This window comes from Rousettus aegyptiacus, unplaced genomic scaffold (genome assembly GCF_014176215.1).
Source record: "Rousettus aegyptiacus isolate mRouAeg1 unplaced genomic scaffold, mRouAeg1.p scaffold_m13_p_8, whole genome shotgun sequence".
NCBI classification, from domain to species: Eukaryota; Metazoa; Chordata; class Mammalia; order Chiroptera; family Pteropodidae; genus Rousettus; species Rousettus aegyptiacus.
In genome coordinates, this window is record NW_023416311.1 from 76,106,940 (window position 1) to 76,120,588 (window position 13,649).

Sequence of the window (13,649 nt, forward strand, 5' to 3'; positions counted from 1 at the left end):
AATTTCTGCAGTCTTTGCAGTACCATAAACTTCATTGTTTCTGGGGGAATCCTATTTCAAGGACTTGCTCTGCCCTGGTTATTGGGATGTGACTGCCTGCAAACACCACCAAGCTTAAATAAGTTTTATTCCTATGAGAAAATGGACCTATGAATTTCATCTAAGTTACTTGTCTTTTCTGGAGAGAACCTTGGATAAAGTGAAACTGGGAGTAAAGGCTTAGAGGGCAGGGAGGGCAGGGCTTCGTTGGATCTGGATACTTTGGAGGGTTTTCTGAGATTCCGATATTTTGATTTTCATATGTTAAATAAAAGCTTTCAAAAAAATCTGAGACGTCCTGGGGTTTTTTAAATTACAAGTACATTTCAACTGCATCATAGAACTGTCTTAATGGTGAATTAAACAAAAGCAGAGATAATGACTCTTGGAAGTAATAGTTTGTAAAGCAATGGTTCTTAAGCAGCTTGCTCACATTGTTAGCTAGGGATACTTTCTTTTTCATTAATTTTGGAAAGAATCAAGGCATTATATGATAGAGGCAAATATGTTTATATGCCTCTCTATCCAACATGAGATTAAGTTCTAACTGTATTAAGAGAATTACTTCACTCATTTAGCTGTGGGGAAAAAAAGGAATATAGAAAATGTAAAATGTAGACATTCCATTTTATGGACTTTTATTTTTCTTTAGATTATCACCACATTTAAAATATTTAGCATTTTTAAAATATTCTGAAAAGCTTTAAAGATGCCAATAAGTACAGAAGCTAATTTAACAAGTATTCATGACTCTATCACCCAAACTGATACTAAATTTTTCTTATTTTTGCTTCAGATACATTCCTAATGAAATAGAATATTAAACAGTTGATTAGATGTATCCCTTTGCAGTACATTTCCCTCCCTTCTTCTTCCCAAATAACTATCTTGATTCCTCAAGTTCATGTATATTACATATGTTTATCAATAAATAACACGTTTTGGGTATGTGGGTGTTCAAAATTTTACAAATTGTATCACGTTAGTCATCTTTTTTCACTAAATATTGGTCTGAGATATGTTCAGTGATTACATTTAAATCTGGTTATTTCATTATAAATGCTATGTGATATTGTAGTATACCCCATTTTATTTTTTGCTATTACGATCAATGAGTAATGAGCAATTTTATACGTGCCTCTGGGAGTACATGTGTAAGAGTTTCTCTGCAATGTATACTTAAAAGCAAACATGGCATGTTTATTAGATGTTTTCTCTCTTTGAAGCAGTTCAAAGACATAATGGCTCTTCAAAGCAGTTCAAAGATATAATTGCTCTTCAAAGTAGTTATGCAAATGTATACTCACCAACTGTAATTTATGAGTCTGTTTCCCTAGAAACATGCCAATATTTGGCATTGCCAAACTTCACATTTTTGCCAAGTAAAGTCACTTTTGCCTTTAACTTTTCTATTATTATGCCTCTTGTTTCTTTTTCTTCTATTCACTTTATTGAGAATGCAACTAAAATCTCACCAGTAGAAATGGTTATTGCTTATTGCTGTAAATTATGGCTAATTTCTTCATTTTATCAGGCAAAGGAAGTGCTTGCTATAATTAAAGTCTGACTATATTGCTTTATAACTAATAAGCATTGGATTTTATCATGAGTTTTTTTTTTTTAATTTTCTTTATTTTTTATGGATGGATTGATTAAGATCATATGCTATTTTTCTTCCCAAGAGTGGGCACGTGACTGAGACTGGCCCACTGTGCTAAAATAGAAAAGACTCTCGGCCATACTTGAGGAAATGCTTTTATTTTGCTTTATTTTTATTTATTTTTTGTTGCTGGATATGAAAAAGAAGTATTTGTCCCAGTTTCTGTAGAAAACAATTCTGAAGAAAAGCTAATAAAAAGAAGACCAAAGCTGAAACAAAAGTAAAAAAGTAACTTAAGGTCCTGTACCTAGGGCCCACCCACTCTCCATCATCCTTGCCAGTAGAACTGGTAAGTATTGTTAACTTTTAATCTAGTTATAGTTCTTATTATCTATCTATCACTTGTAGTCCAAAACTGAAGGGTAGTAGACTTCACTGCCACTGCTTGTAACATTCAGAAACACATGTAGCAAGTCCACCAGTTCATAAGGAACAGAAATATCTATGAAATACTAGTGTGCAACTCTAGAGCTAAAATTACACTTTAAAATCCCATGGAAATGGTTATGTTTTCTTTTTCAATGTATTTTCTCATATTTGATATATATTTAAGAAGAACATTTGGGAAAGATCATCAAGAACAAAGATGTTTCATTAGAGACCAAGGCCAAGATCACCCATATCCTTATATTCCCAATTACTATATAGGACGCAAAAGCTGGACAGTGAAGAAGGCTGATAGAAAAAAAAATTGATTCATTTGAAATATGGTGTTGAAGAAAAGCTCTATAAATACCCTGGACTGCAAGAAAAATGAACGAGTGGGTCCTAGAGAAAATTAGGCTCAGAACATCGCTGGAGGCAAAAATGAAACAACTGAAACTGTCCTACTTTGGGCACATCATGAGAAGGCAGGGTTCTTTGGAAAAGATAATACTTCTGGGAAAAATAGAAGGCAGAACAAAAAAAGTGAGACCAAATATGAGATGGATTGACTCCATAAAAGAAGCCATTGGCATGAGTCTACAGGAGCTGACCAGGGATGTTGAAGACAGGAGATTCTGGACATCACTCATTTATAGGGTTGCCAGGAGTCAGCGCCAACTCAGTGACATGTAACACACATAATAATTAATGTACCAAGTCATGGAGGAAGTATATTATATTTCCCTGAGCCTGATTAAAGCACAGACTCTGAAACAACTACCTGCTGTGATGTTGAACAAAGTACTTGACTTAAATAAACCTCAATTTCCTTATCTCTAAAATAATGCACTTGGCAGTGTCTGGCATGTAATAAGCAACAATAAATGTTAATGATTGTTGTTATTACAGAAAGGACATCTTTTTTGCCAGCTCTCCATATTCAGAGGTTTGAAATTCAATGTATTTTTGTCATAGCTACCAACTAATTTTCCCTCAAAAGGGGTTAAATTCCTGTTAGCACTGAAACTTTTCCAAATGTTGGAAAATCTTTAATAACTCTCTTATGTAAGTACAAAATGAAAATGTCAGTTTGAGACAAAGAGAGCAAGGATGGAGAGTATTTATCTTTAAAGGTAAAGAAGAAAATTTGAGAGTAATTTGACACTGTCCCTAGCTATGACAAGCTAGCTGTAGCAACCAAATGATGGTAAAAGAGAAATTAAGTGATGTCTGATGTCTGGCCATTTCAGTTCAGTTAAAGACCATGACTCGGTAATTACGCCATGTTCAAAATACCAGTGAAGTCTGGAAGGCTGCTGCCTTGGGAGTAAAGTATTATTGGAGGTTGGTAAAGTATCGACCACAAGACAATTGTCAAAGTGTTTGGATCAAGGGGTAGTAACTGGGTGAATAGATGCAGGGAATTGCTGCATGGACTGCTTAAACTATAATTACAATTTCGTTCCTGAAAATAAATTAATTTGTAGTTTCCAGATAAGTGGAAATGTCTTCCTGTGAGAAAGTGTCAAAGAAAGTAGGTTTAGCCTGAGGAAATGAAAGAAGCAGAGGGGGTGATTTTGAATATGGAGGTTGCAATGAGGTACATGAACCTTCAGTAGTGCCAGAGATATACAGAAAAGAGGGATTGGTTTGGATAGAAACCTGAGAACAAGCAGGGCACAGTGATTAAGAGTGCAGCCTCTAGGGCCAGACTTCTTAGGCCTCAAGTCCTTGTCCCACTGCTTACTAGATGTATGACCTTGGTAAGTTACATAACTTGGTGCTTCAGTTTATTCCTCTTTAAGATAGGGATAAAATGTTATCTGCCTCATAAAGGTATTGAAAATAGAAAAAATACTATGTATAAAACACTTAGAACAGTGTTTGGTGCATGGTGTTTTCTTTATGTTATTGTTATCATTATTAGAAACAAACAGGACTGTAATTCCTGATTGTTTTAGATATTTATCTGTGCCGATGTGGAAGCTAAACTAGAAGTTTCAAATCATTCAAACTGAGTTTCACCTACAGGAAGCTAGCTTCTCTGGAAATAGAGCAGAGTAAAAGAAGCTCATGGGGACAGTAGTTGTGGGAGAGTGCCCAAGCGTGGAGTTTGGTACGTTGTTCTAGGTAGGACTGAATGTATCTTGCTATCTTGGGCACCAACCCCCAAGACTAGAAGAAATTTGGTCTGTGGGGCAGAGCCTAAAAGGAAGGTATTTGGACAACCATAATTATGCCTTTCACTGGAGAACTATTTTGGACTTCTGATAGAATGCGGCTGAGAGGGAGGGATGTGAGAATTGAAACCCAGGTATGACCAAATACCCTTCTGCCAATAATAGCAGACTAGTTAGTATATTTTTCACACCTTTATTAAAGGCGTTTACATCTAACAAGGGCAGGATTATTACATCCGACTTCTACGAGAGTAGATCCTCACCACAGAGGATCTGCTCTGGTTGAGAGCTCGTTTCTTCACTCCAGTGCAGATGTGGCTTCCCCACCTCAGCAGTGTTCTAATGCCAGGACCCTCAACTCCCTAGCTGTCTCCAGCCGCTGCCTGTGCTTCTTTTCTCTCTCCTATCCTTTTACTTCAGCTGGCATGACTCTATTGCGGTCTTTGAAATTTTCCTCCAAGCTTTGATTTTCTTAACTCCATTTCCTCTCAAAAGTGGCGAAAGGGCCTTTGGGCTTGTGAGAGAACCAGGAAGAGGCATTTATACATTACCAAAAAGGGGTAGCTTTTTGTAAACTACTTCCCATTGGCTGCAGACCACCAGCCTCAGAATCATATAGGGGGTTCTGCTCAATACACAGATCTCTGGGACTTAGCCCAAAACTACTATACCGGAACCACCAGGAGTTGGAGCCTGGGAGTCTGTTTTCACCATCTCTTCGAATGATTTTTATGCATACTCAGGTTTGACAGCCACTTCAGTTTGTTCCCTCTGTAATCTTTCTGTAACGCTTCCTCCTCTTTACTCAATGAGAAGGTGAAAAGGACTCACTGAAATGCTATTGTAGAGATTCTGAGCGAAGCCAGAACCAAAGATGATTTGCTATGCAGTTTTTCTCATTAAATACAAGGTCAAGGAGGTAATCACTCATTTACTTTCCATGGGAGCTGACCATAAAGACTTTCTTGTTTGTAACACATTCTGTTGTAGCTGGGCGGTTATTTTTAACTCTCACCAGGGAAACCCATATGACCCACATAGCCAAGGTGAAGCTCTCTGCATTCTTTAGAGTCCACTCTAAGAAGGAAGAAGCACTAACCTAGTTCAGCAATTCTTCTCCCTATTTACTCACTAGAATCACCTGGAGAGCTTTTAAAATGTCAATGCGTAGGCCTTCCTCTCTAGAAATTCTTATTCAATTGGTTTGGGGTGGTACGTGTCTATTTTAAAAGCTAGCTAAGGGAACTTCAAACCAAGGTAGAGAACTGCTGTGTAGTTACAAAGGGCTTGGGTTTGGGCATTGTTCTGTGTTTGAGGTAGGAATTTTCTTTGGTGCAAAAGTTTAGGATGAATATGCCAGGTTGAGGGAACTGTAAGCAATGACGTGGAGGCATGGACATATGGAGAGGTTTAGAAGGCACGTACATTCAAATTTAATCATGTTTTATCATTGGAAAACAATATATATGGAGACTATAGTTGTCTGTTCATCTGTCCATCCGTCTGTCCACCCATCTGCCCACCCACCTACCTATCTTATTCTATTATCTGTCATCTATCTGTCTCATATACTGTTTCTGATGAAAGGTCTTCTTAAGATAAAACTTTAGCTTTCAGAAAATGATATCTAAAAAACATTCCTGAACTTATACAAAATGGCACAGAATATATAATTTACTAAATTACTTGGTAATGCTCTTTGCAAAACATTTCTTCGATTTTGGTATCAAAAAAAAAGTCTATATGTCCTAATACAATTTCATGTTTCCTTTAACTAGATTAAAAAAATTACATGGTCTATGATATTTTGCTTTAGACTTTGACTACTAGGAAATTCAGTGTTAATTTTAGTGCTCATACCAGGCTCCAGATAAAAATATCTCTCTGTTCTTTGTGTTATTTTCAACATTTCTTTTTAATCTGTATTTTGATTAACTTATATAATATGTGTAGTAACACAGTAGTACAACTAATTCCTTTTTGGAAGTAGACAACAAACATTTATATCCACCCACCTTTCTCACCGACATCCAAACCAAGGCTCCAAGGGTCCACAGGATCTGGCTCCTGCCCACTCTCTGACTTCACTCCTTGTCACTTTCCCTTTTGTGCACCTCACTCTTTCACTTACCTAACATACCAAGCTTGATCTTTTTCGCCTTTCTTCCACTTGGATTTTCTCAACTAGAAAAGTGCTTCCCAATGCTTTTCACAACATGAAACACACAGAAAATGGTAACATTAGGACAACACACCAGAGTAAACGAAAGAGACTAATGACTACTAAAGGCTACTAATCAAAGGCTTTGCTGCCCCAGGCTCTCCCCTGTTGGCCCAAAGGCTGAGATGGTCAATATGTTATTGCAGCATACCACCAATGAGATCTTTGAATGGTTGTCTCCTATATAATATTTGGGTCTCAAATCAAAAGTTACCTCCTAAGAGAAGCCTCACCTCACCAGTCCCACAAGAGTAGATGCTCCAGTGTAGCCACTATGGAAAACAGTATGGAGGTTCCTCAAAAAAATTAAAAATAGAACTACCTTATTACCCAGCAATTCCACTTCTGGGTATTTATCTGAAGAAATCCAAAATGCTAATTTGAAAAGATATATGCACCCCTATGTTCAATGCAGCATTATTTACGATAGCCAAGATAAGGAAACAACATAAGTGCCCATCAATAGATGACTGGATAAAGATGTAGTACATATATACAATGGAATATCACTTGGCCATAAAAAAGCATGAAATCTTAACCATTTGCAACAACATGGATAGTCCTGGAAGGTATTATGCAAAGTGAAATAAGTCAGACAGAGAAAGACAAATACCATACGATCTCACTTACATGTGGAATCTAAAGAACAAAATAAAGGAAACAGAAACAGACTCATAGATACAGGAGACAAGCTAATGATTGCCAGATGGGAGGGGTTTGGGGATATTTGAAAAAAATGATGGTATTAAGAAGTACAAATTGGAAATTACAAAATAGTCATGGGGCTGTAAAGCATAAGGAATATCATCAATAATATAGTACTATGTACAGTGCTAGGTGGGCACTAGACTAATTGGGGGAATCACTTAGTAAATTATGTAAATGTCCAACCACCATTCTGTACATCTGAAACTAATATAATATTGAATGTCAAGTGAAATTTAAAAATCAAAAATGGGGGGATGGAAGGTGAAGGGGAATAGGAGATTCAAACTTCCAGGTATAAAACAAATAAGTCAGGGGACGTGGTGTACAGCATGAGGAATATAGTCAAAAATATTGTGATAACGTTGTATGGAGTCAGATGGTTGCTGGCCTTACCATGGTGATCACTTCTTTAGTTATATAAATATTGAATAACTATGGTGTACACTTGAAACTAATACAATGTTGAATGTCAGTTATATTTCATTTTATTTTATTAAATTTATTGAGGTGACATTCATTAATAAAATCATTTTAATAAAAATATTTTTAAAAATATTAAATAGTAGTGAACAGAAATTCTAACATCCCAGGCAAAGGGATGTTACTCCAACGCAGATAGTCTACTTTGCAGACTATCATTTTTTTTATTGTGATAAACTATAAATAATATAAACTACACCATTTGGTAGACTATCATTTTTACCTCAATTGCTATTACAGAGAAATTGACCTAAACTACACATAAAACACAAACTACCATGTATTCTTCCCTTAGCATACTTAAAGAATTCAACACTAGGCTTGTCGAGGCCAATGACCAACCATTACTAAATATGTTTGACCCAGTTATCACCAGTTTTAAAGGAATCCAAATATTTTTCATATTGATGACTATAAAATTATTCTAAATTTTTTACATGAATATTATGGTAGAAATATATCAAAGACTGTGTAAAATGACTAAGACTCAAAAAGATGCTTCAATCAAAAGCAGCAATAGGAGGGGAACATATTAACTCAGGATTTCTAGTGAAAAATATTACTTAAGTAACATTTAATCTGAGGTAGAAAATTATCAAATACGTGAGGAAAGAAATTTCTCAGATGTGTTCAAATATATCAGGGACCTATTTTTAAAATATATATGTAATTGTCTTAATAATAAATTGCCCCTAGTTAGGCATGAAATAAAGCATGAAAGAACCTCTGGAACAACCACCTAGTTCTCATTACTGTGTGCACCAAGGGGAACCCATAACTTTTGGGTATGATGAATGCGTTTGTTATTTTGATTGTAGTGATTGTTTCTTGAGTATAATATGCTTATCAAATTATACACTTAAAATAGAGTTCATCTTCTGTCAATTATCTCTCTTTTAATAAAGGTTAAAAAAAAGAGTCGATGCCTCCAGCCACTCCGCCATATTACTCATTTTTATCTTCTTCATAAGATTATCAGCACCTGAAATTATCTCATTTACTTATATGTTTATTCATTTATGGTTCATCTCTACTAATTTCTGTACAAGGTCCTTGAATGCAGGTATACTTGTTTCATTCATCATTATATCCCAAAAGCCTAGAAAAAATAGGAAGGACTCAATAAACATAGCTGATTATTGGAAAAAGTGAATGATTGTGCAAGGATATTTCCCATTCCTGATGGGGATTCCCCTAGCTTCAGTGAATGAGTTAAGGCAAGGACTCTGTCTTTGCATCTTTATGGTTTTAGTGGATGTCCTACTTCCTGGCTCAGAGCAGATATACAATAAGTGCTTTTATAAATGAACAAGGAGAGAAAGCAGGTAAAGCATCGATTATTGAACACAAACTTCAAGTTCTTTGGTCTGTTTCAAGTTCTTTGGGAATTTTCAGCTACAGCTGACAGTAGTAATCATGTTAGGGGTCTTTCAACTGATGCAGGTAGGCTAAAATGAGGCACCCATTGTGTGATCTACGGCAAATGACTTAAATATAAGGGACTCTTGCTTTCCTTCTCTGTAAAATAATTAAGTTTAGGTTAGAAGAATTCTGCAGTCCCTTACCATTTTGAAATACCTGCTACATCAACAGATGGAGAGTCAGAAAAGGGATGTTGAAGAAATTATCAAGCAGATAACACAGGTAGTAGCCAGGGTCTTCCAAAGTTGCCCAGAGGCTACTTTTTAAAAAACACGACTAAGAATGATCCAGGAAGCCTCGGGGAATGTTTACAGGGAAGTTGGGATTTCTACCTAGGATGCCTATATTGTCCTCTCTCTCTGCCTGCCTATTGCTGAGCAGCTCCTTCTCATTCGTTGGTGATCTTGAATGAAGGAGCAACAACAACTGTTCTGGTCAAGTGGCTACCTGTTGGAAACAGTTTTTCAGAGTAGAGAATTCTATTTCGTCATTGTATTCATGCATTTAAAAAACATACAAGCAGAAGGTCTTTCTAGGCCTCCATTCATTTATTTTAAAAATTGAACAGATTTAGGTTATTGTGAAGATTAAGTAAAACAATTCATGGAAAGGGCCTCACATGCTGTCAGTCATATAATAAACATTCATGCTACCTACCACTGTTATTTCATTATGCAAGTCATGACCTAGGAGCCAAAATATTTAATCCCAAATACTGGCATTTGGTTCCATTTCTTTCTACTGAAGATAGAGCAGTTGGCTATGAAATCAAGAGGAAGAGATCCAGAACTGCACATGATGACAGTCATCTTCTTCAATTAAAATGCCTCAGTATATTAATAAGCCCAGCTGTGTTTCCCAAACAATTTGGAAAAGCTGCAAAATCCAAAAATAAACCAAAACAAAGAGACACTCAGTCTGAAGACAAATTTCAATTTTTAGATTTCTTATGGCAAAAGGTTGTTATTGTGTTTGACGTTAAAACTATATCAACACTGCAACTTGTGACAGATACTATCGCATACTCATTGCCTCATCTCTGTAACAAAAGCAGATATTTGAATGTCTTTGGAAAATTATTGTTCTATTTGTTTTACTTCCTATTAAGTGATAGGCCTGGGATAAATGACATCCCATTCACATTAAAATTATTGAAAGGCATAAATGTTATTTATTTTTAGCTTTCAAAATAGAATTGAAAGCTAAGAAGAAAATAATTTTAGAAGACATATACCATTCACTTTTAAAATGTATAATCACTAATAATAATGAACTTTAAACAACTTTTCAAAATATTAGTTCTTGGATAATTTTATTTTTCTTAAAATGGTGGATAATTTTAAATAAGAAATTGCCTTTGATAAATCACTAACAGTAACTTTTGACCAATTTTAGTTTAAAGAAGTTCTTTTCTGTATAATTTTTAAGCGATTGATTATAAACTCAAATAATATGATTCTGTATAATTTCCTATATTTATTTTACATCAAATAAGTTTATGTGTAACTTCTTTAAAAAGTAAAACATAAAAATTCTAGTTACTATTTATGCATATAAATGGACATTTATTTGAGAACAAATATATTTCACATAAATGGAAAAGATGAATAAATCCCAATATAGAAAATATTTTGAAAAACTTAAAATTTTAATTTTAAATAAGATTTTTATTTTACTAATATTTATTGAACATATAAGGAATTCTGTTAAGTCTTTTAGTTGCATTTTTCTTATTAATCCTGATGCAACCTAATAAGGTAGAAAGAAATTTTTCTATCTTCTGCTTCTGGTAACTCTTTCAGACTCCATATTCATACTTTTTCCACTGCAAAATACCAAAGAATGATAGATAAATTATAACTAACAGGTGGACCTGAACTTTTGAGAAATTAGGAAAAGTATTCAATATCTCACAATTATGGGAACAAAAACCAGAGAAATAAGCCAGCGTTGAAGTTATAGATATCTTAGAGACATTTGCTGATCAAGGTTACCTAAATTATGAAGGTTTAATGTCTCTTCAACCAGAACAAATGAACCAGAACAAATCCTAAAATATATGAAAGATGATGGGGGTATGGGGTTTGGTATGGAGAAAGCTACATAAAGCTAGAATCCCCAAAGAGCTTTAGTAGAAACAATGGATCTTGCTGGCTTAAATTCTATATGGGAAAAAAGACTCCTCTGATATTATGTAGCCATAGCAGATGCACTCCTACAGATTAGCAGCGTATTATTGTATGCAAGAGAAGAAAAACAAATCTTCCTGGAAGAATGTTCACTGAGATAAGATTTTTAAGATTTCCATAAAGAGAGATTGGCCAAAGTATAAACTCACTATATACAATCACCAACACAATAATAACCAAGTTACCATAAGTGAGACTCAACAGGAAAGAGAACCAGAAACCCAGTGACACAGATAGTACACTAATCAGAGACACTATAAAACAAACATGCTTAAAATTTTAAACAGAAATAGTAAAATTATATTCTTGAGCAAGAAACAAAGATCTATTAAAAGAATTAGGTATATTTGAAAAATAAAACAAATAAAACTTCTAAAAGTAGAATATAGAGTTCATATTGAAAACTAAAAGGATTGGTTAAATGGCAGGTTAAGTGCAACTGATGAGATAATAACTAGACTGTAGGAAGATATGAAAAAAAATTAGCCAGAATATAGCACAGAAAGAAAACTGAAAATATGACAGAGAAAAAGAAGGAAACTAGGAGAAGAAATTCTCCTCTTAGTATATTTAGAATTTCAGAAGGAAAGATTAGAATGAACAAGGGAAAGGCAATATTTGTTGAGATAATGATGAATGAATGAATCAGAAATTTCCAGAATTAATGGAAGTTATGAATTCTCAGTTTCAAAAGGCAAAATAAATTCCAGGAAAATTAAAAAAAATAATCCACATGTATAAACGCTGAAGTGGAATTGCAAAACACAATAAAAACTAAAAATCAGCCTGAGATTAAAGGAAGTTTACTTATGTATAAATGACACACTGACAGCAGATTTCTCATCAACAGCACCAATGCAAGGTAAAATATATTCAACTAATACCTTCCAGTTCTGAGAAGCTTGAAGCTGTCAACCTAGAATTTTGTACTTACTTAAAAGAGGAGGAAGTAAAAATATCTCAGTCAAGAAAAAAAAAACTAAGAGAGCTTATTGCTAAGAAGTCTTCGTAAAAGAAATTTATAAAGGATATTCTTAAGGCTGAAGGAAAATAATCCCAGAAGAAATACATGAGATGCAAAAAGGATTGGTGATCAAATAAATTAGTAAACATGTGAGCAAATGTTAGTAAACACTGACTGTACAATGATCAAGTCTAATTACGAGAATCAAAATCATAATAAAACTAAAAATTTCACAATAATACTTTGGATGGGGATGATCTGAATTAAATTATTTAAAAGTACTTGTATGGTTTGGAAGGTAGTGAAAATCATAAATAATCTTTGTGCTTTAAGTCTATGCATGTTAAATTTTTAAGGAAGATCATGTCTATAATATAGAACTTCTAATACAGTGGAGGAAGAAAATTAATTTTGAAACTCAGCCAGCAGAATAGATGCCAGGAATGGGTATATGAGAAGCATGACAGAAACAGGATAAATATAAAAATATAAATCAACATGGCTGAAAACTTCCAGTATGGGAAAAGTCACAGTGTAATTAAGACTAAACTTACTTACTGAAACATTAAGATTTTCAGATTTAGAAAGAAAATTACTATAACATTTTTACCAGGGACTCGCCTAAAACTTGAAGACAGAAAAAAGATGAAAGTTAATATACGGAATGAGATATACTAAGCAAATACTTAACAAAAAAGGACTGGTATAGACAAAATAGACTTTAAGACAACAAACAATATGAGGGATAAAGAAGATAATCATTTAAGTCAGCAGGAAGCTGTACTAATTATAATAATGTGTTTACCTATTATTCTGTCCTTAAAATAAGACAAATATTGACAGAACTATAAGAAGTTGATAAATTTACTGTCACTGTGAGAGATTATTCTATCATATCGTATTCTATCCTATCCTATGCTTCCCTATCCTGTCCTACATCCTTCCTAATTTTTGTCTGCTTGATCTATCAACTTCTGATAAACATTGAATTTGATAGATCAAGCAGACAAAAATTAGTAAGAATATAAAAACTTTGAACAATGCAATTAACAAGTTGTAAAAAATAGATGTGACTAGAACCATGCATATTACGATCAGATGATAGATCTTCTCAATTATACATGCAATATTTATGATAATTATATGTAAGTGACATATTATTTATATTAATTAAATATAGACAAATCTCACTAGTGGACTTTGATGCAAAACCTAAAACGATATATTTATGTATGAATTATATAATTATAAAAATATAAAATGAATCTTAAACTTGAAAAGAATCAGTGTATTTTACTTCACACTCTTACAACAATGAAATTAAGTGACAAATCGATAAAAGATAACAAACAATAACTTCATTTAATTGGCATTTAAATTAATGCTTCCAAATGACCCAGTTTGGAAATATCAATGGAAA